The 24915-nt window shown below is 37.2% G+C and overlaps 2 long non-coding RNA genes across 4 annotated transcripts in view; both read right to left on the bottom strand.

The window, feature by feature from the left end:
• LOC134739692 (uncharacterized) overlaps positions 1 to 18421 on the bottom strand; it is a 32122-nt gene extending 13701 nt beyond the window's left edge. Inside the window, exons 1-3 of the long non-coding RNA XR_010126587.1 lie at positions 18316 to 18421; positions 14269 to 14378; positions 6570 to 6699 (exon numbers count right to left, since the gene is read on the bottom strand). This is a non-coding gene — a long non-coding RNA (uncharacterized LOC134739692). The remainder of the gene's footprint in view (positions 1 to 6569; positions 6700 to 14268; positions 14379 to 18315) is intronic.
• Positions 1 to 24915, bottom strand: part of LOC134739689 (uncharacterized) — a 296309-nt gene that overhangs the window by 165552 nt on the left and 105842 nt on the right. For 2 of the 3 annotated variants that reach the window (XR_010126582.1, XR_010126584.1), the window contains exon 1: positions 21160 to 21521. The exons of the other annotated variant lie outside the window; for it this stretch is intronic. This is a non-coding gene — a long non-coding RNA (uncharacterized LOC134739689). Of the gene's footprint in view, positions 1 to 21159; positions 21522 to 24915 lie in introns of those variants that run through there. 3 annotated transcript variants of the gene reach the window in all.

Raw genomic sequence — 24915 nt, 5'->3', positions numbered from 1 at the left:
AATTTGTTTTCTCGCAATTCTGGAGGCTGGAAGTCTGAGATTAAGTTGTCAACAGGACTGGTTTCTTCTGAGGCCTCTCTCCCTGGCTTGAAGATGGCCATCTTCTCTTCCCTTTGTCTTTACATGGCCTTCCCTGTGCGCATCTGTGTCCTAATCTTCCTTCTTAAAAGGACACCAATTATATTGTATGGGGGCCCCCCTAGTGGCATTGTTTTAGCTTAATAATTATACTTTTGTATAAACCCTGTCCCCAAATAAAGTCACATTTTGAGGTCCTGGAGATCAGGACTTCAGTATAAGAACTTGGTGGGAGAGGGACACAATTCAGTTCATAACAGGAACAATTATTCCTAAAGAGCACTATGTGTGGCCTGGCAGAGATCTTAGAGACATTTTGTCAGGAAACTAAACACTGAGATGAAATCTGTATCTGTCCTAATAAAAGGTAAAATATAAAAAATAAGAATGCATACTTTTAACCATACGTGTCAAAATAATGGTGGATCCATGAAAACTTTAAACTGTTCCCGTTAAATAGTATTGAGTGGTTGAATTCCTTCTCCAGCCCTGTACTCTCTTACTCCCTTGCATTCCCCTCTCAACATCTAGAAACATTTTCATGGACATTATGAATATAGGGCTTTGACATTTCCTCTGTTTATGAAAGGAGTGATTTATTTTTGACCAATTGAATCAATATCCCATCAGTTTCAAGAATTCTCTTATCATTATGTAACTTATCATTTAATCTTCGTAGTGTATACATAATTTTTATTCTTCTTAAAATTATTAACCAATGCAGAAATATTGGATTAAAAAGTAGAATATTCCTAATGTAGATGATGGGTTGATGGGTGCAGCAACCACCATGACAAGTGTATACCTACGTAACAAACCTGCACGTTCTGCACATGTATCCCAGAACTTAGTTATAATACAACAACATTTTTACAATGTGGAATATTTGTTTTAAATCACTATTTACCATAAAACAACAGAGTTGGAGATTAAATGGATTTTTAAAATCAGAATTCATTTATACCAGTCAGTTGATATGTTCATGGAATACTAAAAAAAAAAAATGAGCTATAACAAATGACATCATATCAGAACCTTACTCCTATGAGTATTAGGAATTACAGGTTAATCGTGGTGGCAGGGAGTAGTGGTGAGAGCGACCCAGAGCCACAATGTCTGGACATGTACTTCCTTAGTTAAAAAGTCACTTTGAATGTCCTCTTAGATGAATTTGTAATTGTACAGTTTTTAACTGATACTCTCTTAGAGCAATAAACTCCAGCTATTTTACATTCAATGCTGTCAGATTAATGGAAAGTGTAAAAATACAATAAAAAATTGCTAAATTCCAACCCATTCAGGTGGAAAGTATATTACATATTTATATCATAATAAATATCCATACATTTAAGAAAATCTAGTCACTAATGCTCAATAATTCAATTAATTGTCACTTCAGTTTGTGACAGGCTTATCAACTGATATTTTACATTATATGAGGAAAAATATAGATGGTTGATAGTTTCACTTTTATCATCAATTCCAGGTGCTCTTTAAACTCACTCTTTATTGTTCTGAGTTTACTTCTGCAGTTGCCCTTGACTTTTTTTGTGGTTCTTTTAACTTCAGAAATGTTAAATGGAGAGAAATAAACTTAGGTCTAAGAAAATCCCCAAGGTGTTTAATTCTGTGCCTTTACCAAAACATGAAAGCCAAGGACAATTATGGCTTAATTCATTTCAATCACTGAGAGGTTTTTTATGTAGTTGTTGATATTAAAAATGTACAGCAATCAAAAATTTTCTTGTGGAACATGCTCCTAAGATGCCAAGATACATTAAAAGAAAGATCATTTCAATAGAACTTTCACTCAAATGACATACAGTGTCAAACTATAAAGAACAGAGATTAAATAAAGTGGACCAAATGGTTCTAAGCTTTCACAGCTCAGTTATTAGACCTGCTTGAATAAAATAAACATGTCAGATCAAGACATTTGCTTTATCTCAGTTTATGTATATGAGCACCTAGCAAACTGATAACAGTTTTTCAGCACTGATTCTCACAAATATTATATTTAAAGCCTTTTTAAGTGTCATTATTTTTTAATATTACATTAAAATTATGTATGTATATGTATAACACATATATATACACATACATATATATTTATATTCCTAAGTAATTTATAGTCATGACACATGTAAGAAACCACATGTGCAAATGCTGGATCATATGTAAAATGTAAAGAATCATATAACATCTCATTTTATGTGGCCTGTTTTTGTAAAACAAAAAATACAATATTTTCTGAGAGCACATATTTCCTTGAACCCTGTCAGCACCCAGAATATTGTTGCTCACATATTAGATACTCAATAGATGTTTGTTTATTTAATTTAATTTGAACTGGATAGACAGATATACACTTTGTTAAATGACAGGAATTTTTTTCCTCCCTCTTAAATTGTTTCTGGTTTAACAAAAATAACACTTGGATGAGGACCAACAAAACAAAACAACAACAAAAAAAGCAAGAAATGGCTTTTATCTTTTATTTTATATAAAAGGAGAATGCTGATCTAAATTCTTTTGGTCCTTTTAACAGAAGTAAAAAAGACTGAAGACTATAGTTGTATTTTTTTAGCTTTCTCATAAAAAAGAATTACAATATAAAGTAGTATGTAATTACTGACTATATTAGGTGCAAGGCATTGTTCAAGGTATTTACAAACAAAAACACATAAAAGGTTGAAAGAAAATGGATTATATAATATATACACAAAGCATTCTATTAAAAATTGTGTGTCATATAACACACATTAATTTATTATAACACAATTTATTAGAAGATAGACATCAGGATCTTTCTTTAAAATATTAATAGTGGAAGGCCTAGCCAGAGTAATCAGGCCAGAAAAAGAAATAAAAGGCATCCAGAAGTAGTCAAACGATCTCTCTTTGCTGACAACATTATTTTATACATAGAAAACCCTAAAGACTCTGCCAAAAGGTTCCTGCAACTGATACACAGTTTCAGTAAAGTTTCAAGATACAAAATCAATGTACAAAAATCAGTAGCATTTCTACACACCAATAATGTCCAAGCTGAGTGACAAATCAAGAACACAATCCCATTTACAATTAACCACAAAATAAATAACATCCCGAGGAATACATCTAACCAAGGATGAAAAAGATTTCGATAAGGAGAACTACAAAACACTACTATGAAATAAATCATAGATGGCACACACACACACAAAACGGAAAAACATTCCACATTCATGGATTGGAAGAATCAGTATCATTAAAATGGTCATACTGTCCAAAGCAATCTACAGATTCAATGCTATCACTATAAAACTACCCACATTGGCCGGGCGCAGTGGCTCACGCCTGTAATCCCAGCACTTTGGGAGGCCGAGATGGGTGGATCACGATGTCAGGAGATCAAGACCATCCTGGCTAACATGGTGAAACCCTGTCTCTACTAAAAAATACAAAAAATTAGCCAGGCGTAGTGGCGGGCACCTATAGTCCCAGCTACTCAGGAGGCTGAGGCAGGAGAATGGCGTGAACCCGGGAGGCGGAGCTTGCAGTGAGCAGAAATCGTGCCACTGCACTCCAGCCTGGGCGACAGAGTGAGACTCCATCTCAAAAAAAAAAAAAAAAAAAAAAAAAAATTACACACATCATTTTTCACAGAACTAGAAAAAACTATTCTAATATTAATATGGAGCCAAAAAAAGAGCTTGTATAGCCAAAGCAATCTAAGGCAAAAAGAACAAAGCTGGAGGCATCACACTGACTTCAAACTATATTATAAGGATACAGTAACCAAAAGAGCATGGTACTAATACAAAAACAGAAACATAGACCATATCGAAGTTTTTAACAATCTGGTGAACAGCCTGGGATATCTTTGTACTAATATATATTAGTCATATTAGATAAGGAAGAATTATAATTTTATCCTTATAGCTCTGAAAATTATAGATAGATTATGAATTATGATGTGGTCATGATGTCTTTGCTATAGGTTTTCTGAAATCTCTAAAACTCTTTGTTTATATTACTTGGTAATTATTTGAATAAGTAGGATTATGATGTTATTATTTTGAAATCTCAGGTTATAGTATAAAAACCCTCTCCCATTCTGGTCAATCATCTAAAAGATTTTTGGGCATTCCCACTGTCCAGATACACAATAATTTAAGATTTTGCCACAACCAAACTTGAAACTGCATTACAAGTTGCATATGAATCTGAGGAGTCACTTATTTGTGATTCTAACTGATATTTGAATTCTAACTGATGGTTAAAATTAACATTCTCTGAACAGGTTCAAATTTTAATACCTTTTCTTAAGAAAGAGAACCAAGAAGGCTATGCTATAAAAAATGTGGCTTTTTTTAAATAAAGAAAAAAACAGTGGTTTTTTATTCCATTAATCCCTGAATCTGAATAGATGGATATTCCTTTTCAACCAGGTATGTGCACATATACCTTATCTATATATAAGATAATAGAGGAGACAAATAAATAGAGAAAGAGATTAATGCAATCTGGAGTTAGACTTCTACTGCAAGAGGTGATAATCAAATGGTATTCATCATTATTTAACAATCTTACGTACTTAGGATAAATGCTTGCTGCTACAGCTTAGAGACAAGGACATCAACCAGAATTCTATTCCTTCCATTTGTCAACTCATCTCCTCTATTGCCTCCTTATCTCACTCACTCTCCCATGCCAAAGCAGGATTATTAGTAGATCTTTGGGTTTGGCTAACCAATTTAGTGTCAGGATGAATGGAGAATAACATTTGTTCCAAAGTGTATTGGGACAAAGAAAAAAATGATAAGATTAACTAGCTATGATAATGTAACATATGTATTCTTTCTTCCTAATTAAAGACAAATGTTGAACTGGAAATTAAAAAGCAACATATTCTGAGTAAATGTGATGCTTAAATTACTCTTATTTAATTTTTTACCTCCCTCTTTCTGGAAAAAAAAAACAAACAATTTTTCAGAGCAGGGAGTGATAAAGATGGTTCATAGCAGGGTGAGTAGTTGGGAGGTTGTTGAAAGATGCTCTATTCCAAACATAACAGATGACACGGTGTTGGAAGAATGTGACTATCAGGGCTACCTGTGATGATGACAGGACTTTCTATGTATATTTTATTCTTGTCAACAGAACAAGGAGTTGACTCTTAAATATTCTTTTCCATTTCAATATGAACTTCAGATTAATTCAGAACAGGTTCAACTGGAGTCCAACCATAGTTAATAACAGTGAAGTAGTCTGTGGCAAGAAATGATGTCTAATACTCTTCTAAATATTGGTGGTTTCATATGAAAAAGAAAAATAATGAAAGTCTGACATACGAGATAGAAGTTTTCTCTTTACTATTGGTCTTTCTATGTGCATAGTCATGATGACATAATTCCTTTCCCTATGGTCTTATTTATCTAAAAACGCAGTTCCTGGAACTTGGAAAGGACCTTAGAAGAGTGGGGAAGAGGATGTCATTGAATAATGTTACTTCCTAAATCACAAATCTCTATGTTAGGATTATATCATAGAAGTCTGCCTGGAACTACACTGTGAAGGAGAAATACTCTATCTTGGGCTCCATCTCACTCTCTGTTCTTTACTTCTAGTTCACAATTTGCTTTCCATGCCACAGAAGATCCAGGGAGTTTGCTATTCCTTCCTAGAATAAATAACTATAACAGAATCCCCAGTGTCAGGTCTTCCTTGGGACATCACCTTTCCAGAGAGCAGGTCTTCTCTTCCAGGTCAGGAGGGCAAACAATCTGAACATGTGAAAGATTTTCACGCAGTAAGAGGGAGATTTCATGAAATAATAATATGTTGGCAACCATAAGCTCTAGCCAGGCTATATATGAGTAGGACAAATAAATAATGCAAAATTCTTCTCCCTAAAGGGTTAATTAACGTTTGGTAAAATTCAGATCAGACTTAGGCACGTCTTCCTAAACAGCTTACACATTCATCTCAGTTTCAATTTTACTTACCCTAAATGCAAATCAAGTCAAATCAAAACATTTACTTTGAGAAAGGGAGAAACATATGCCAGTTCACGGTCTCTATGTATACTTGGTATGGATTCATGCTACCCAAGAACCTCAACATGCATTTTAAACTCAGTGCTCTTTTGGTCAATTATATTCCCAAAAGTTTGTCATAATCAACTGAAGTGAAGCAAAGTGATTTTTCCTCTAGGGAGTCACTAATTAGAATAGAAATGTTGGTGATTCAGGCCACTCTTTAAAGTCCAGAGAGTGCTCTGGTTTCGGCATTAGGCACTAATTCAGTTTGTTTGACTGTTAGAGTTGATCCTCCAGGCATAAAATGATGTTTAGTCATCAAACAAACAGGATTACTGTATCTTGGACTTCTGCCACTGGAAACCATTAGTGGGGTGTGTCACGGGAGAAGGAGATGGAGATACAGATGGGGAAAGTTGGGTTCCTATCCTACAGAGACCCATTTCAATGAAATAAATTTAAACTTACTAAAAGACTTTAAATGCCAGTCCCTCTCTTTGTTCCCAGTCCATCCCATATAATCTTGGGCTGTGAAGAATTGAAAGGAGCCTTAGATTTTAAGCAACTTGCCATCTGGGGCAAAAAAAATAAAAAAACTCTAGAAAATAATTATGACAAATGGTTATCACAGACTCAAATGTAAAAATACATCTTATATTCAGTGGAAATTTGCTTTCTGTATATTTTATCTCTTGGAGATATTTTACCCACTGGAGCAATGAAGATCAATAAATCAAATCCCAATTTCTTTTTGACAAACCTGGCAGATAATCTAAAACAATTATATCCTCTAAATTTGCTTTTTCTAAGATTAACAAGCACAGCTTTGTTATTTCCAATTCTTTTCATGAGCCAAATAGCGTAACCTCACATATCTGTGGAACAGATTGTATTTGGAAATTCAGTTTCCTGAAGAAGTACTCTGAAGCCTTGTGACTTATGAGGTTATGAAGGAGATTATATTGGGGTTTGAAACATTGCTTACTGGATTCAAAGTCAACTGCCCTAACACTATTCCATAGTCTCCTCAACACATATGACCACCTTATTAAAGATGACTACTTCCCCAAACTATATCAGCCAAAAGGAAAACTAAGACTAATCTATGAGTTGCTTTTCTTATAAAAGAAGAGAAGGCTGCCAAAATAAATAATCTGTGAATAATTCAGGCACTGAAATTTCTCACGCAGTTTCCTTGCCCCACATGTCACAATCTTCTCTCTGGTCCCTCAATGTGTTTTCTTTTTAATTTTAATATATCCTTGATGGTGGCTGTACCCTAAAGCCCTCTTCACTTGAAGTGGTAATTATAAGGTTTTTTAAAGTTTAAACTAGAATGCATGCAGAGAAATGCTGAGTTATAAAGAAATACTGAGTTATAAAGGTGTTGCATGTTGTTACTAGATATGAATTTACAGGAATGGTAATGGCAAGAGTGTGTTGTTACATCATCAAATTAAATAGTTAAAACTATTTCCCCCATACATACACGCCCCCCCCCCACCAGCTTTATGGCCAATAATGGTAACAATGCACTTAGATGCAAGCATGGCTATTATTAAATAATGCCTGAAATTCAAAGTGGCCTCATCAGCCAACCGAGGCAAAGCATAATTGCCCTGTTTTTGTGAATTACCAGAGAGCAGACAATGTTGCTGAATGTTATTACTTAAGCATTTTAATTTTTCACTGGGTAAGGAAATTAAATTCCAGCTCTAAAAAGTGATGTGTCTGGTCAGGGAAGGGGTTGCTGTGTGGAGGAGACCTGGGCGCATAGTTGGAAAGGGTGAGGTTTGCGTTGAGAAGACATGCATTTTTCCTCTCTTGTAACACACACGGAAGAGAATCTTCTTAGCCCCTGTCTTCTAAGGAAAGCAAAGCTCATTGTTCTCAGTTCACTGAAGACATAACTGTAACAAAAAATTTTCTGACATGTCAAGCTTTTAATTTTTTTTTTTTTTTTTTTTTTTTTTTTAGATGGAGTCTCACTTTGTTGCCAGGCTGGAGTGTAGTGGTGCGATCTTGGCTCACTGCAACCTCTGCCTCCCGGATTTGAGTGATTCTCCTGCCTCAGCCTCCCGAGTAGCTGGGACTACAGGCACATGCCACCATGCCTGGCTAATTTTTGTATTTTTAGTAGAGATGGGGTTTCACCATGTTGGCCAGGATGGTCTCGATCTCTTGACCACAGGTGATCTGCCCTCCTTGGCCTCCCAGAGTGCTGAGATTAGAGGTGTGAGCCACCGTGCCCAGCCTTGTTTTAATTTTGATAGCAGAAACTATCCTCCTTCACTAGAAGGCAGAAGACATGAGGCATTTAGTATTATCACAAGCCACCAAGATAGATTCTCCTTGGCCCATGGTGCATCTTTACTGCTGTTGCTGATACAAGCAGCCATGCCAGATGTGTGACCTCTGCTAGGCTGATTGATAGAGTATGTATCCATCTGTTGGAAGAGACTCAAGATTGCAAGGGAATGAGCTGGGTCTCTTGCAGTCTGGTCCCTCTTGGAGTAGAAACCAATTGCCGTATTAGGGACTAGTAGCAGGTCACACAGAGTAAGCATTACATTTCCCTGTTCATCTCACACTTTATAAGCATTTCATTATGTTAGAGTTCATCCAATGGCATCGCTGGAGTTCAGTTTCTTGTTGGTTGTTTTTTGAGTGTTCTGTTTTGGCAAACCTCAGAATCATTTTCATTAAACTTTGCTTTGGTTCACTGTCCTCATGTTGAAGGCCAGATTCGTTAGCATGGCTTATGAAGCCCTTTATGATCTACTTACCAGCATACCTCTGTAATCTCACCTTTCCTTCGTTCTTCATGCCCTCTGTGCACTGTGCAAACTTAGTTCTCAGAATGGCCATTACTTTCTCCCTTCAGGGTCTTTGCAGGCTTTACCCCTATGCTTAGAAGACCCTTCTCATTACTCCTGCAATCATAGGACTCACTTGCCTATCTTTTCATAGCTCCACTAGGCTGCAAGCACCATGAGGGTAGGGAGGGTGTCTCTCCTTCACCATTGCTTCCTTAACACCCAGCACTCATTATATATGCCACCAACAACTGTTGAATAAATGGATCATGGGAAATTATTAGCTATTATTGTCATAATCATTAAACATTAAAATAAAAAGTCAAAATAAACTTCATATCACATCTATGACCAGGAGGTTTTAAAGACTTAATCCAATCTCCCTGCTTGTGGGTCCATGGTGGAAATTCCTTTCAGTTCTCACTTCCAGAAAATACTTCAGAATCGAGAAACTGATTTGCTTTATTTATTTATTCATGCATTTTTAATTTATTTATTTATATGAACTAACAAAATATGTTTTGTTCTTTTTGCTGGCTGCTGTGAAGCACAGATCGAAATTTGAGGCTGTATTTGGTTCACAGATGTAACTCCTGGGTACATCATATTTTACTTTAATGCTCTTTTTTTTTTTTTTGTCTTTTTGGTTCTGAATGTCTGAAAGTTGCTTCATAGGATCCCTCATCTTTATTTTTATTTGGTATATTTTTGCAGAATTAGACAAAACATAAAATTGTTAAATGAATTCATTTTCATTTTCAAAGTTTTCAGAATTTTATGTTATTGGAAATTGGGCTCGAAATACGTTTTTCCCAGTTATGCTATGAAAATTTAAAGAATTCCTTTTTACAAATGGATAAACAAAGGCAGAGACAGAAAGGAATTTTTTTTCAGTTGTACAAAAGCCACTACTCTTACCTGAATGAAACAAGCAGTTTTTCAACTCAATGCTAGAGTCCCATTTAAAAATATATTTTATGCCTTACACAAGAAACTATTAGACTGAAAATTCAGACTGAGCTATTTGGTGTGAAAATTCAGACTGAGGTACATGTTATTGTCAGAAAAGTTCTAAGTAATGGATTTGGGTTAACAGCTGCTGTTTTCCTAAAGAGGTGTTAAATGGTTCTAGAAATAATCATTTCTCTAATCCTCCTATTGTATAGCTGATTTTTGCTGATTGATTTGAGCCTATGTTTTAGTCAAATATAAACTCAGAAATATTCCATTTGTAACCATGTTTATTCCGCCTCAAAGAGCTCAGGTAAGATAAACCTTAAAACATGCACTGCTGTGGGGCCATCTCTTGCCACAGTTTGTAGCCTGTGGTTTGAATGGATATTATGAGGATCTGATCGAAAGTGAAGAAAAGGAAAAACATACAGCAAATTATCTTTAAGCTACTTTTAAAAATTTTATTAGTTCAATACCTCCATTTAAAAAGTATGAATTTTAACTGTTCTTTCATTATCTTATTTTGAACTGCACCACTTGACTAGTGAGGTATCGTGATCATTTCATAGCTAGTAACATGACCTCACAGTTTTTTCTTAGTAAATAAAAATGCTCATTGAGCTTTTACTGAAATTTTTGAAAAATAAAACAGTTAAGGAAGCCAAAGGTCCTAACTCCGTGGATGTTAAATCTTAACTGATCAAATCTGGTCTTTCCAAAGATTTGAAGTAACAATACTGATATTTTCTGTGAAAACTGATTTAAAAAGCAATGCTATGGTTATTTTTTGTTTGTTTTCTATTCTGTTCTTAGTCTCTACATCTAATTGAATTGTGATATGTAAAAATATAATTGACCACCCAGGACTGTGTTTTGATTGTGAAAGGCATTCAATGTAGCATACTTGATCAAAACATCCTGTGGTAGAAACTGCCATGAATTCCCATGTCTGGTTCTATACTCCTTAACAAGCACAACCAGTGACCCTGGCCATTGAACTAGATGCAGAGACTGGATGCCTTTACATTGCGTCACTTGGAGAGAGGTCAGTCCATTATGCATATGGAAAGGAGAGTGCATTTAATTAATACATGGTGACAAGGGGGGGATAACTAGGTAGAGACTGGCCAAGGTAGGGTCTAGCGGGTCTTTATGAGTAGCTTTAGCCAAATAAAGGACACCAACAGTGACATATAATTTTGGTCCAAGGCAATAAAGAGCTCACCTGCTGCCTCCAGGGCTGCTTACCATGCTGCAACCAGGCTGAATGGTGCATATTGGACTGGAACCTGGATCCCTGAGTAAATGAATGGAGAAAAGCCCCTACCCAGTATATCAGATTTGTGTGAACCAAAAAATAAACTTTCAATATGGTGAGTCTCTGAGATTTAATTGTTATCTAAATTAATATATCACCACTAAACCACATTGTGGTCCAGCCTTTTCAGTTTCGTAAACACAAACTCAGTTCTGCCAACTCAATTGTGTTCTAGTTTATTTTCACATCTTCTCTTTGGAAATAATAAAATGAATTAATATTCTACCTATCTTTCTTGGGTACATGAATATCAATCAATCCAAAAGAACTTCATTGCTAATTTTTTGAAGAATGGTTCAAATGAACTCTAAAGTATCTTTAAATGGTAAGATTTTATAAAGTTTGGGTACAATGTAATTAATTTCCATGAAGATTTTTGATGAGACTTAAAGAGTGTCTTAAAGATAACAAAATAGAAATCTGAGAAACCAACAATTAGTTCAAAGATTTCTTTGGGAAGACTCAATTAAAGAATATAGCAAATATTTTGAATTTTTAAAAAATGGAACTATATGGTGAAACTGCTTCTAAACATTGGTGTTAGTCTAAGGATGAGCATGATTATTGTCACATTTTTATTGATGTAATTTGAAACAAACAATAAAAAATAGATTGGGTAAAGGTAATTATGACAATAAATAAAATTTTATCTTTGAATATAAATAAAAATTAGCTGACATTTATTTATTTTGACATCTACAGTTATTTACTGAACTACTTACACCCACTCACAATGTGAGGTGCTGAAAATAGAGTTGAAAAAGACCCATGCCCTCAAGGATTTCACTGTTACTATGGGGAACAGATTAGAAAAACACATGATAGCAATACAGACTAAAAGAGATGCTATGGGAACCATGGGGTAATAATAAGCTAGGGAACCGTGGGGTAGGAGTCGGGGGTATTATGAGCTAGGCAGGGAAGATTTTTATAATAGTGGTGTATATTTTGAGTCTGTAAGAGATATATAAAAAAAATCTTTCTACATTAGAATTTCTCTTTGAAGTCATGAAAATAACCAAATTAAACACTTTTCTATGAACTAGATAATTACTTCTAATAAAGGAAATGCTAGGATCATAAGAGATGGAGAAAATGCAAAATTGATGAGCAATGCAATAAAATAATGTAGGAATATAGAAGCATTCTTACAAAATCTTTCACTTGACAGTATGTCAGGAAACACAAGGTCATCTTTAACAGGTGACACATAAGAAAAAGATAAATTACATACAGTGGATCTCTTACTAATTACAGACACATGGTTATTTATCTGTAAATAAATACAAAGTCATTTTTTTCGTAAGTCCACTTCCCAGAGCCCTACAAGTCTGAAAAAATAGACTCCTCTTTTTAATGAAATATTTAATTTTAACTATGAAAAGCTAGACTATAATGTCAAATGTTTTCTATATAAAATCGCTATTGAGGAAACCAAGCATGGAAAAGGAAAGGAATTTTTTTAAAATGTCTCTAATAATAGTTGAATAGGATAAGGGGAAGGAAGAGAGAAAAGTAATGGTAAAATTTAAGTTGATGTTTTAAGGAAAGAGATCATGAAGCCTTGGCCAAAATTGGACAGAAGAGCATTGATTTGATTTTTAGAAGCTCACACATGTTGAAATAGGTGCTTAGCTTATGTAGTAAACACTAATTCTGGCAAGTTTATTTTGTAGGTAACTAAACTGGAATAATTCATATGATGGGGGAGAGTTCCCTGACCCTCTTGTGAGTCTTGCCACAGGGAGGGTGTGGGGGGTTGGTGGTAGCTTGTTTTGCTTTGTTGCTGAACTCAAACCCCTTGCAGGAGGGGGAGCATGCAGGTAAGTGGGTACAGGAACCAGGGCTAGTGCGTTTGGACGCCAGGGGCAGCATCTAGCAGTTGCCCAAGACCTCTGGAGCCCCACAGGGTGTGTGTTACAATTAATGCTCTTTTAGCAGTTGCTGTCCACAGAGGGCTAAGTGTTAAACAGTCCCGTGGGGAATCAGGGTGACATATACCCTGCCCTCTTGGAACCTGGATTCTTGTCCAGAGTACAAGAAGAATCAGGTCACATGGACTTGAAGGATGGTGAATGCAGAGGTTTTACTGAGTGATGGAGGTGGCTCTCTGTGGGTTGGGGGGCTGGAAAGGGGATGGAGTGGGAAGATGATCTTCCCGTGGAGCTCAGCTGTCCCCAGCCAGACTCCTCTCTGACTGTCCAGCTCCCTCTTTGACATTCAGACACTTCTATTCTTTCCTTCTCTGCTGTGCCAGTCTATTCCTCTGCCAGTGGAGTTTGGGGTTTTTATAGGTACAGGATAGGGGGCATGGTGGGCCAGGGTGGTTTTGGAAAAAGCAACATTTGGGCAGGAAAGCAGCAATGCTGTTCTCATTCAGGGCCATGGGTCCAGGCTTGAGGGTGGAGCTCTCATCAGGGACTCTGCCCTCCTGTCTCCCGTCCGTATCACATACAATGTGGACTGCATGTAACATTCCTTCCCAATCTCTTTAATGTTATAAGTAACTTCAGGAGGTAGCCTCACCATCGTTAGTCAATGAAGGCAGAATGTCAGAAAAGAAAAAAGAGCAGCTTTACAATGAGGAATGGATATAATTATAGTTATTATTACAGAGAAAATGAGGCACAACATGCTTAAAAGAATAAAAATATGATCAAAGATCAATTTAAAATACATTCTCATCTTGCTGTAAATACCACACAATATATCTCTGAAAAATTTTGATCACATATTTAGATTGGCCCATTTAATATTTTAGAAAGTCCTAATCCATTCCTGCCCTCAAAACACTCAAAATAGAGACCCAAATTTATCTCACGTAATCATCATACACGTAGATGTTAACATTTATGTCTCATTTTTCTTTTCTGTAAAATTGGAATAATAAGCCACTTGTCCATGTCACATGGTGGTTTACTAGGATTTCAATTCTGATGTCTTTCCACGTTGCTGGAAAATTTTCCTTTATTGTATAAGTTTTAACAAAAATTCCTTCCCACTTCTTTAGCCTTTTTCAACCCTTCAGAACAAAATACATTTCAGTTTAATAAAATGTGTTTTCAAAAAGTATACTTACAAGCAAAGGTTAGGGTGGTACAAAATCAAGCATGGTTACAGCCTCCCACCTCCAACCTGTTTCCTCAATGGAAAGTATTTTAATATCTTCATCTAATAAATCTGCCTTGCCTATAGGGGATAAAAGTGCAAGTCTCCCATGAGTTATTATTATTATTATTTGTAGAAAGAGTCTTGCTCTGTTGCCTATGCTGGAGCGCAGTGGTGCAATCTTGGCTCACTTCAGCCTCTGCCTCCCAGGTTCAACCGACTCTCCTGCCTCCCGAGTAGCTGGGACTACAGGTACGTGCCACCATGCCCAGCTAATTTTTGTATTTTTAGTAGATATGAAGTTTCACCATGTTGCCCAGGCTGGTCTTGAACTCCTGACCTCAAGTGATCCACCTGCCTCAGCTTTCCAAAGTGTTGGAATTATAGGGGTGAGCCACTATACCCCGTGAGTTATCTTGTGTACAAAAGAGTCTGGAAAACATTCTAGTTGAGAGGCAGCACTCTTCTCTACCAGAAACATTTAAAGTATATTTATTAATAAAACAGAGTAAAAAGATACCAGGGCCAAAGTCCATCAGTATGACCAAACAGGCCTGAATTCATCCTTTTGATTGGCCTGACTCCTTATGTTTCTTTGGCCCTACCACCATATGACCTGACCCAATTGAACAACATTGGTCTTGCTATCAAAAAAAGTGAGAAAGTGGATCCTGATAAAGTGAAAGAGTCTGTACCTGAGTGAACCACAGAACGAACTTCTTGAAGTTGTGGTTACTCAGACCTTAGTGACATTGAAGATACTGCCAAAATCTTCTAATTATCCCCAAAGCACTTACATCTCTTAGGCTCTATCATCATGTTACCCCGTGCCTCCTATAGTCCCCTTTTTTGCGCAGTGCTTTTGCTTGGATTTTTATTAGCCATTTGTCACAAGAGTCCTGTAAGATGTACCAGCCATCATCGCTCTATTTTTACAAGGCAGGGAGGCAAAAGAGACATGGATACATTAAACGATTTGCCCCTGGGCTCCAAGTCTTTGCTAGCCTGTTACGCACAATGTCACTGCAATCGGCTGGGGGTGGAGGTTGCTGAACCTTGTTCCAGCGTGCTTGCAGTCATTTTTCTGGATTACATATCTGTGTTCAGGGCAAATGAGCACGTGTAACATGAACAAGGTTTCGTTAGGCCATTCTTCTACTGCAAGTCAGTTAGAAGGATAGATGCCAAAATCTCCACATCTTTGAGACACAGGACTGGTCTCTGACTTCCCATGGCTGATTTTAAGTCTCTTAAAGTTAGTGGAGAAAAACAAGTGCAGAAGATTCCTGTGGGTCTGGAAAGCATTAGTGGTAAATCTTGAGTGTAAAGCTCATATACACCACTTTCCCTTAATGAACATCTAATCCAGCAATACAACACAGTCCCCGTTGTCAGGACTACACATCTGCTATCCACATCCCGGCAGGGGTTCCAGTTTTCTTGGAAGAGGACTCCAAGTCCCTGCAATATCCATTATGCCCTTGAAATCATGCATGGGCATTTGGAGTAAATATAGCCAACAGACTTGGCTGAATGCAAACTGATCAGGACTTTTCACTATCCCTGAAATGCTTGAAAATAAATGTAAAAAATAAGTATGCCAAAATATGTATATTGATGTCTCTTCTTTGTTTTCAGTAAATATTTAGCACTAATTGCAGTGAAGGTGCTAAGGTAAGTAATAAAAATGTAAAGTGTTTGAGGTAAACAAAGCGTTTTAATATAAGAGGAATCCTAATAGGAAAACAGATATATAAAACAGAATCAACAGGAGCCTGGCTAATCCCAGATGGTGTAATTTCCAGTCCAAGAGCAGAAGACCAATGTTCCAACTCAAGTAGGCAGGCAGAAATGAAAACAGGCAAATTCCTCCTTCTGCCACCTATGTTAGATGCTGTTCACCTACACTGGGGAGGCAACCTACTTTATTGGGTCAATTGATTCAAATGCTAATCTCTTCTGGAAACACCCTCACAGACATACCCAAAAATAATGTTTAATCTGGGCACCCTATGCTGCAGTCAAGTTGACAGATAAAAGTAACCATCACAAACACATAATCTAGAAATATTTACATACACAGGTATACCTCTATTGGCATACATGTAGTTCTTTCTTACATCAGTTCTGCAAAACCCAGATCAAGAAGACCCATCAATCACCAGGTCCTGGTATTCATGCTTTTGTGTAGTTTCCTCCCACACTGAATTAAGCTGACCTGTATAACTCACAAGACATTGCAGGAATGATGGTGTGTGTGCTCAGGCTGAACATAAAAGACTCTGAGACTTCTGCCTTGCCCTCTTGTAGCTCTCTCCAGGAAAAGCTGCCTGCTAGATAACATGAAGACACTCCAGCAGCCTCATGGGGGTGGAGGGAAGAGAGGCCTCATGGTGAGGAACTGAGGTCTCCTACTAAAAGCTAGCACTAACTTGTCAGGCATGAAAGTGAGCCACGTGGAAGCGCATCTTCAGCCCCTGTGGACCCTTTAGATGACTGCAGGCCCTACTGACATCTTGACTGAAACCTCATGAGACAGCTAGAACCAGAATCGCCCAGGTAAGCTCCTCCTGGATTTCTGACCCATAGAGACTGTTTGAGACAGTTTTAATAAAAATATTAAGCCTCTATGTCAGTGAGTAATTTATTATGCAGTGATTAATAGATAACGAATACAACTTCTATATTATAAATCAACATTATCCACATTGCACTTAAGTCAAGAATAAGGCATAATTTTTGAATTGCTGTCATATGATTTGTGGTAAACTTAGTGAAGGGACACCTTGTCTAAATCCCCTCATCACCAGAAATTCAAACTGATAAGATGGCTGGTCAGAAAGGTATGGTCTGCAGCCATACAGGGAGAAGCTTTCTGTCTGTTCGAATATTTAAGTCTACCTTAATTGTGCTCTAACCTATTCAAAGAGTCTGAAGTACTGGTGGGATTTTTAAAAAATATTTGTTACTAATAGCTATGTTAGAATTTATAAAAGTACTAACTTAGAGACGATTTAATGTTATTCCTACAACATAATTCATATTCATTATGAATAGGAAGAAAAAAGGAGAATTTACTGCAAGTGCTCAGGGAAAAGATGAGCATTCCAAGGTGTCCTCATGAGGAGTGTGCTATCCTAGTAAATACCATACATCCTGTGTGTCTCCATGGAAAAAACAATCTGAAGCTAATCCACTCATAAAAATAGCAGATGAGTTATACCATTGAGCTAGTATTTTGTAAGGAGTCTCTGACAACTTTATAAAGGAGGTGAGGTTTTCTCGTGCGTTTACAAGAGACAAGTTTGATTGCAAAACAGGCAGAAAGGTTGCCTTGAAATCTCAGATAATCTATGCAATGCTCAGAGGTGGAACAGGGAGACCAGGTAGAATGTGGGTGAGCTGGTTAAGAGGGTGAGATGAGGATGTATACATGTAAATAAAATAAAATGAGTCATTCAAGACATGGTGGAATTAAGTGGAACTAAAAAACTTAGGCTGGAGAAGGAAAGTGGAGACAGATGTGTGATCACATCATGTCTAATTGTATGTAAGTGCAGAGAGAAGAACACCAAAGGTGTGGGTTTAGGTCCCAGAAAGCCACTAGCCCCTTAATATCCAGAAAAGGACAAAAACTCATGGGAGTCAAGCTCTGTTTGCCTGGAAGAAGAAAGATAAAGACACAGACAAGCTCCCCTCCCCCACCAGTCAAAACTACTATTCTACCTGTTTCCTGATTCTGAACCACGTATATTCACTCGTTTCATCATTATCTCATTCAAAAATATATTCATTCAATTAATAATGATTTACTGAGTGTGTATTATGTAGCCAGTGCTTGCATGGAACTCAGGTTACAGCTGGAAATGAAACAGATCTGGTCTTACATCCTCTGTACATCTTCTTCCTCCCGTTACCACTCTGTCCTGTCTTCAACCTCAACTTCACTACTAATTTCTTACTTAATCATAACAGCGCTCAATAAAAATGTAAAAACACAGACAAAATTATTCCTTACTCAATATTTCTGGCAACGGCTACTGCTATTCTCTTCTCTGTCTCAATTATCTGAAAAGAGGAATAATACAATCACTTCCTCTTAATCCCTCAGTCCTTAGCACTCTGATTCTATTCCCACCTCTGCAGGGAAACCACAGTGGACTTCTTTATGAGGTCATTTATGAATTCCTTCTGAGTGCTCTATGACATTTAAAGCAGTTTTCCACAACTGCTTCCATTGTCACCTAGGACCTCATTATCTCTTGTTTTTCCTAATTCCTCAATGCTTCCTTTTCCGGCATCAAATGACATTATCCACCCAATGTTTTGCCTACGGTTTCACTCCATGCCCTATTTCATGTCCATTGTATATAAGAAGTAAACTCCTCTGAGGACATCTTTTCAACTACAATTCTGAATAATTCATCTTTTCAGTAAATTTTTCCTGAGTGCTCCCTGTGGTTCAGGCACAGTGCCAGATGGTGGAAATAAAGAAATAAAGCAAAGTTCTCACCCTTGTGAAGTTTATTTCTAGTCAGGGAAGACATGAAATAAAGAATGTGTCAAGAGATCATACATGCTATGATAAAGCACTGCACGATCTCAACTCTCTCAAATTTTTCTTCTCTCTCTTATGCCCAAATCTTGTCTTTCCCACTACCCTAAAGATTTCTCTGAATATGTGAATTCAACATATTCCAAACTGAGTTCATCATGAATTCCCCTCTACCGGCCACCCCCCTTAGGTCTCTGTCAGTTCTCATTCTCAGCGACTTGAACCATGATGTACCCAGTGGCTTCAACTTTGATACATTTTCTGTATTGCCAGTGGTATCATTTTTTCTAAAATGTAATAGTTATGTCTTTGCCTTACCCAAATTCTCCTAGCAGCTCTCCATCCAGAGTCAAGCCCAAACTCTATAGGACACCAGAGAAAGCCTTCCTGCCTCTTGTCCCTTCTGTGTCCTTCAGGATACACTTTCTTGCCTTCACCTCTTGGCTCAAGCTCTTTCTTTTGCGAATCATGTCCCCTCTCACTCAACCACACCTCCATTTAGCTAACTCCAACTTAGGCTTTCTTCAAGGTGACAAAGTAACATCTTCTTGTAAATATGCAGCGTTCTTTGCCTTTCTACTTGAGATCTCCATCTCCAATCAATGTATCTCTTTTTTTTTTTTGAGATGGAGTCTTGCTCTCTCACCAGGCTGGAATGCAGTGGCACCATCTCAGCTCACTGCAACCTCTCCCTCCTGGGTTCAAGCGATTCTCCTGCCTCAGCCTCCTGAGTAGCTGGGACTACAGGCACACACCACCACGCTCAGCTAATTTTTGTATTTTTAGTAGAGACGCAGTTTCACCATGTTGGCCAGGGTGGTCTCGATTTCTTGACCTCGTGATCCACTCACCTCGGCCTCCCAAAGTGCTGGGATTACAGGCATGAGCCACGGTGCCCAGCCCCCAATGTCTCTTTATGTTCCCTTAACACTCAGAAACTTATCTTGTCATTGATTGTAACCACAATATATGATAAGTTATTCTATTTCTTGTCTTTCTCCCACATTCATCTGTGACTTTGCTGGAGAGAAAGACAGTTTCCTGCATCTTTTCCCCCAGAGTATAGTGCAATGCTACCCATAGAGGAAGTTTAATACTTTGCAATTATGAATGAGATTAGTACATTACTAACTCACAAGGTTGGCAAGCAAATCGATACATTGTACCAATATTATGCTGACTTACATTTCCACATGCTTACGGGTACTGCGCTGTTGGAATATAGTAGCTCCCTCAGTCACAATTTCACCTTCTGCAGTTTCAGTTACCCACAGTCAATGGCAGTCCAAAAATATTAAATGAAAAATTCCAGTAATAAACAATTTATAAGTTTTAAATTGCCCACCATTCTGTGTAGCATGATGAAACCTGGTGCCCTCCTGCTCTACTCTGCCTGGGACAGGAATCATCCCTTTGTCCAATAAATGCAAGCTGTAGATGCTCTCCACCCATGAGTCACTCAGTAGCCATCTGTGATCAGATCGACTGTTGTGGTATCACAGTGCTTGTTTTCAAGTAACTCTTGTGTTACTTGATAATGGGCCCAAAGTGCAAATATTTAATAAGGAAAGAAAAAAAAATCCTATGCTGAGGTTGCTGAGATCTATAGTTAGAATGAATCTTCTATATGTGAAATTGTGAAGGAAGAAAAAGAAATTCAGGCTAATTTTGCTGTCACACCTCAAACCACAAAAGTTACTGCCACAGTGCATGATAAGTGCTTAGTTAAGATGGAAAGCCATTAAATTTGTGGGTGGAAGACAAGAATAGAAATGTTCCAATTGATGGTGGTTTCAGGCATTCACTGGGGAGGGTGGGGGCTTGGAACTTACGCCCTTTGAAGAAGCGCAGACTACCATTATTTCATACATTCGTATTCATACACAGCCGTGTGCTCTTCTGCAATTTTAAACTTGAAGTGGTAACTTAAGGAAGTATCCTCTTCAAGTCAGTTGCTGGGCAAAGTGGTTTTGTTTATTCTCAATTCTCCTTAACAGTAGAGCTGTGTAGTTTCCATGTGCAGCCAACTATTTTTCATCCAAGACAGTCTCATTAGAATACTGTGAATCATTCCTCAGAGCCATACCTGACCCTCTCAGGCTGTGGCATGAGCCTCTCCCATCGTGTCTGCCCAAATAAAAACAAAGCAACTGTTGTTCATGTTTTCTTTCTGAAACCATCTGTCATCTTCCTCACCTTAATTTATGCCCTTTGTATTTATAGGAAAAGGGAAGAGAAGAAGAGAGGTAATTTGCAGAATATTGTTTAAGAGAAAGTAATCTTTAAGCTCTTCACTATTTACCTTACCTCCAAACATCCTTTGTAGGTTCAGTTCCATCCAGGAGTACATTATTTGACTGTGGTGTGACTCTTCCTTTCTCATTACCAGCAGTTAAGCTGGGCGTAGTGTGTCAGAGGCTTAACTCATAGCCAATGGTCCCGGTGTCTGGTGGAGACAGAGGGACCCAGGTGCTGTCAGCTATGGCTGAAAAGTAGATCATGAGCTGACTTTATATTGCAGGGCATAAAAAAGAGAGAAATTGTGGCCCTTGGCAAGATTGAGTTGTGTGGAGAATTCTTCCCCCCACAGCAAGACTACAAAAAAAAACAAACAGTGTTCTTTGGAGACTCTTGAATGCTCACTCAAAGGCATACTGCTGGGCAGCTATTTTGTAAAAGTGGAGAAATGGGAAATGATCATGTTCTGAGGTAGCTGGAGGCTGTCTGGGCTCACAACCAGGCTGCACTTCCTTGGGAAGAATAATTACCCTGCCATATGTGGCACTCTGGAGAAGAATGAGACAAGAAGTGGCTATGAACTAAGTCATAAGAAAGTAAATTAGGCCAAGTACTCATGCAAAAACTCACTACCACTTACTAATTATTCATTCATCAAATATTTTTTGAGCACCTACTTTATGCCAAGCACTCTTATAGGTGTGGGGGATAAGTGAGCGAACAAAGCTGACAAGAACAACAACAAAAAATATATTTTTATGATGCAACATTTTAGTGAGGGAAAAAATAAATAAAAAACATACCAAATCAATGATATAGTATATTAGAGAGGGTCAGGTGTTATAGAAAAAAACAGAACAGGATGGAGGGAATCAGGCGGGCTAAGAGAAGGACTGTCGTTTTAAATGGAGCCACACTGAGAAGGTGGCGACTGAGCCAAGAGTTGAAGGAGGAGAGGAAGCGAACTATGTGGCTTTTTGGAGGAAGGTTATTCCCTGCAGGGAAACAGTGCAAAGGTTCTGAGACAGGAACATGGCTATAAGTTTTCTGAAGAATCAAGGAGAACAGGCCATCGGAGCAGCCTGAGCCAGGAGAGGGTTATAGGAAATGAAGATGAGGAGATAACAGGCCAGCAATGAGGACAGATAGTGCAGGGTCTTCTGGGCCACTGTCAGGACTTTTGCTTTCACTCTGAAAGTACTGACGGAACATCCATTAAAGACTTTTGAGCAGAGGGGTGGCATAAGATGACTTCAGTGTTTATAAGAGCTATGTTTGCTGCATTGAGAATGGTTTGTAGGAAGATTGTGTTAAGTCCTGGTCACTAGGGCACTGAGAAATACAAGTTATCTTGTTAAATCATTTTAGCAAAATAGGTATTATTATCTATTTTGTAGATGAGGAAACAGAAAGGGGCAATCGCATGAACAAAGTTACATAAATAGAGAATGATAGATCTAAGATTTAAACCACGAAGTAAGCAATAACATATATTCTCCAAGCCCTATAGCAGTGTCAATTCTGGTTTAATTGCATTGAGGCTCAAGGTTACCAATGGAGTGTTGTGTGTGTCAGGAAACAGTCTATAGCCTTTTGGAGTTACTACATGAACTAATTTCCGAGCCATATATGACTGATATAATTAAAAGCTTTCACTAAAATTGCGGATGCTTTTAATAGTTAATCAACTAGTTTTCTACATAAAGAAGAAAGAGTCCCTGTCTCTCTTCATAGATGTATCTGCAGATTGCTTTGTTCTCCTGCGCAAGGATTCCTGTATCATTGAAGAGGTAGAACCCTTGTTAGGTTACTAGCACAAGCTGAGTTGACATCTTAATAATTTCCTAATAACCCCACACTGTTTCTGAAAGATACAGTATTTTTCAGGAGCAAATATCAGAAAAAGTGATCAAACTAAATAAAAGCAGGGACCACAGGCATAATCAGTGGTTTTTAGTGAAGGCTACCTGTTGAAGTAAATCCTTATGATTCCTGTATCAGTTTGTTTTTAACATACAACATCCCTCCTTTTAGCTAAGAAATACGCAGAAAGGCTTGTAGGGAAAGATCAAAAAAGGTAAAAAAATACGTATACAAAAACTGAAATCTGCAAGTTTTGGTACCTGCTCTGGAAACAAAATATTGAAAAGAATTAATAGACTATGAGGGCTTCACACTCATCAAAGCAGGTGAGCCATCACTTTAAGATGCAGATCAAAAAGCAAAGATGCAAAAATATTTTCTGCAAATGTATTTGATTATAAATGTTACAATTACTTGAGGAGGTAATTTAGAGGATATTGTTAATTTGCTAACTTATTTGATTATTTAATTGCAGACATTAGTTTTCAAACCATTTAAATTCCAGACTTCCTGAATATAATCAGATGTGATTGGACATGACTTTCTTGAGCTAGACTTGCCAAGAATATTGCTCTTGTTATTTACCTAGTGGCAGATGACCAAAATATAGGCTTCTGCTATTTTCTTCAGGTAAAATTTAGTCAGGTTTCAAAGATCATCATAGAATTCAAGAGAACTGAATTTCAGAAATTTTAAAACTCCACTCGAGGGAAGAAAATCCCAAAGTCTATTTAAACCATATAAGGCTCACAATTATATCCATGCACTACCACATGAAACTGTTTTGCCTATGTGATGTGAAGCATGAGAAAATAATTAGTAGCATTCAAAGATGTGGCCTCACATGGAGAAGAACATCTGGATAATCAATTTATTAACTAAAAGAATCTGAATGTTTGGGTGTAAAGAATTGTTCCTGTTCTTTGGTTAGAAAAGTGGACTTGAAGTCATTAGAGAGAAGTTCCTTAGGAGAAGGAATCTCATTAAAGTTTCAGTGTGACCTATTTTAAGCTTGACTGGAAAATACATAATAGTTCCGATAGAAACCAGGAATAGAGCAAATCAACATCCCAGTAAAGTGCCTGCTTCTACATAGATGCCATAAAGATTCCGAGGAAAGTTGACACTTTTCAATATATAGCATCTGAATGGAAATACAGTTGTATGTGAGATTGGTTAAATAAGTTTCATTACTTTACAGTCACACTGTACTTGGGTTTGTGCATTCTACTAAATTATTCTTACCAGATTATTTTATAACATTCAAAAAAAAACTGTCTCTGGTTCTGATTCTGTCATAATATTCAGGGAACTTTTCTGTCATTTTATTTTTATTGCCCTCTGCAGATGGCTTTCAGAAGTTCATCTACATCAATTTATTGTATATATTTTGTCTTTGTTTCTTATTGATTCAAAGCTACATTCAGTTGTTTTTAGGTATGCTTCTATATGAAGTAATGTGACGCATCTTTCAAAATCATTTTACAAAGACCAATGCTGTTGGACTCCTGAATTCTGATATTTTTTCAACTGCAGAAACACTAGCTAGCTATTGAAATTATGGCAAATATTTCTTTGTTTGATTGACTCACATCAAATTCCAGTGAGAAGCCATAATGAGTGAGTGGCTTGACTTTCTATCACTGAGGTATCTGATTCATTTTATTAGTCAGAAATACATTTTAACCTTATAGAAAGATTTTTTTCATTAGACACACATACATACATAAATACCCCTAGCCTAGGCATACCCCATATGTAAGAAAGTTAACACTAGAAGAAAAAGCATGTGCATGTGTGTGTGCTTATTTTATCTGTCTATCCATATGTAGATACTATATCATCAGATCTAAATCTAGATATATAGCTAATGAGATATGGAAATCATTTATGTCTGAGAAAAAGATATGGACTTATAGTAATATGGGCAATGCATTTCTGTTCTCTTAAGTGAGTGTCTTC

This window comes from Pongo pygmaeus, chromosome 5, assembly GCF_028885625.2.
Source record: "Pongo pygmaeus isolate AG05252 chromosome 5, NHGRI_mPonPyg2-v2.0_pri, whole genome shotgun sequence".
Lineage (NCBI taxonomy): Eukaryota > Metazoa > Chordata > Mammalia > Primates > Hominidae > Pongo > Pongo pygmaeus.
Note: the sequence above shows the minus strand (reverse complement) of the source record. Positions and strands in the feature narration are given on the sequence as shown.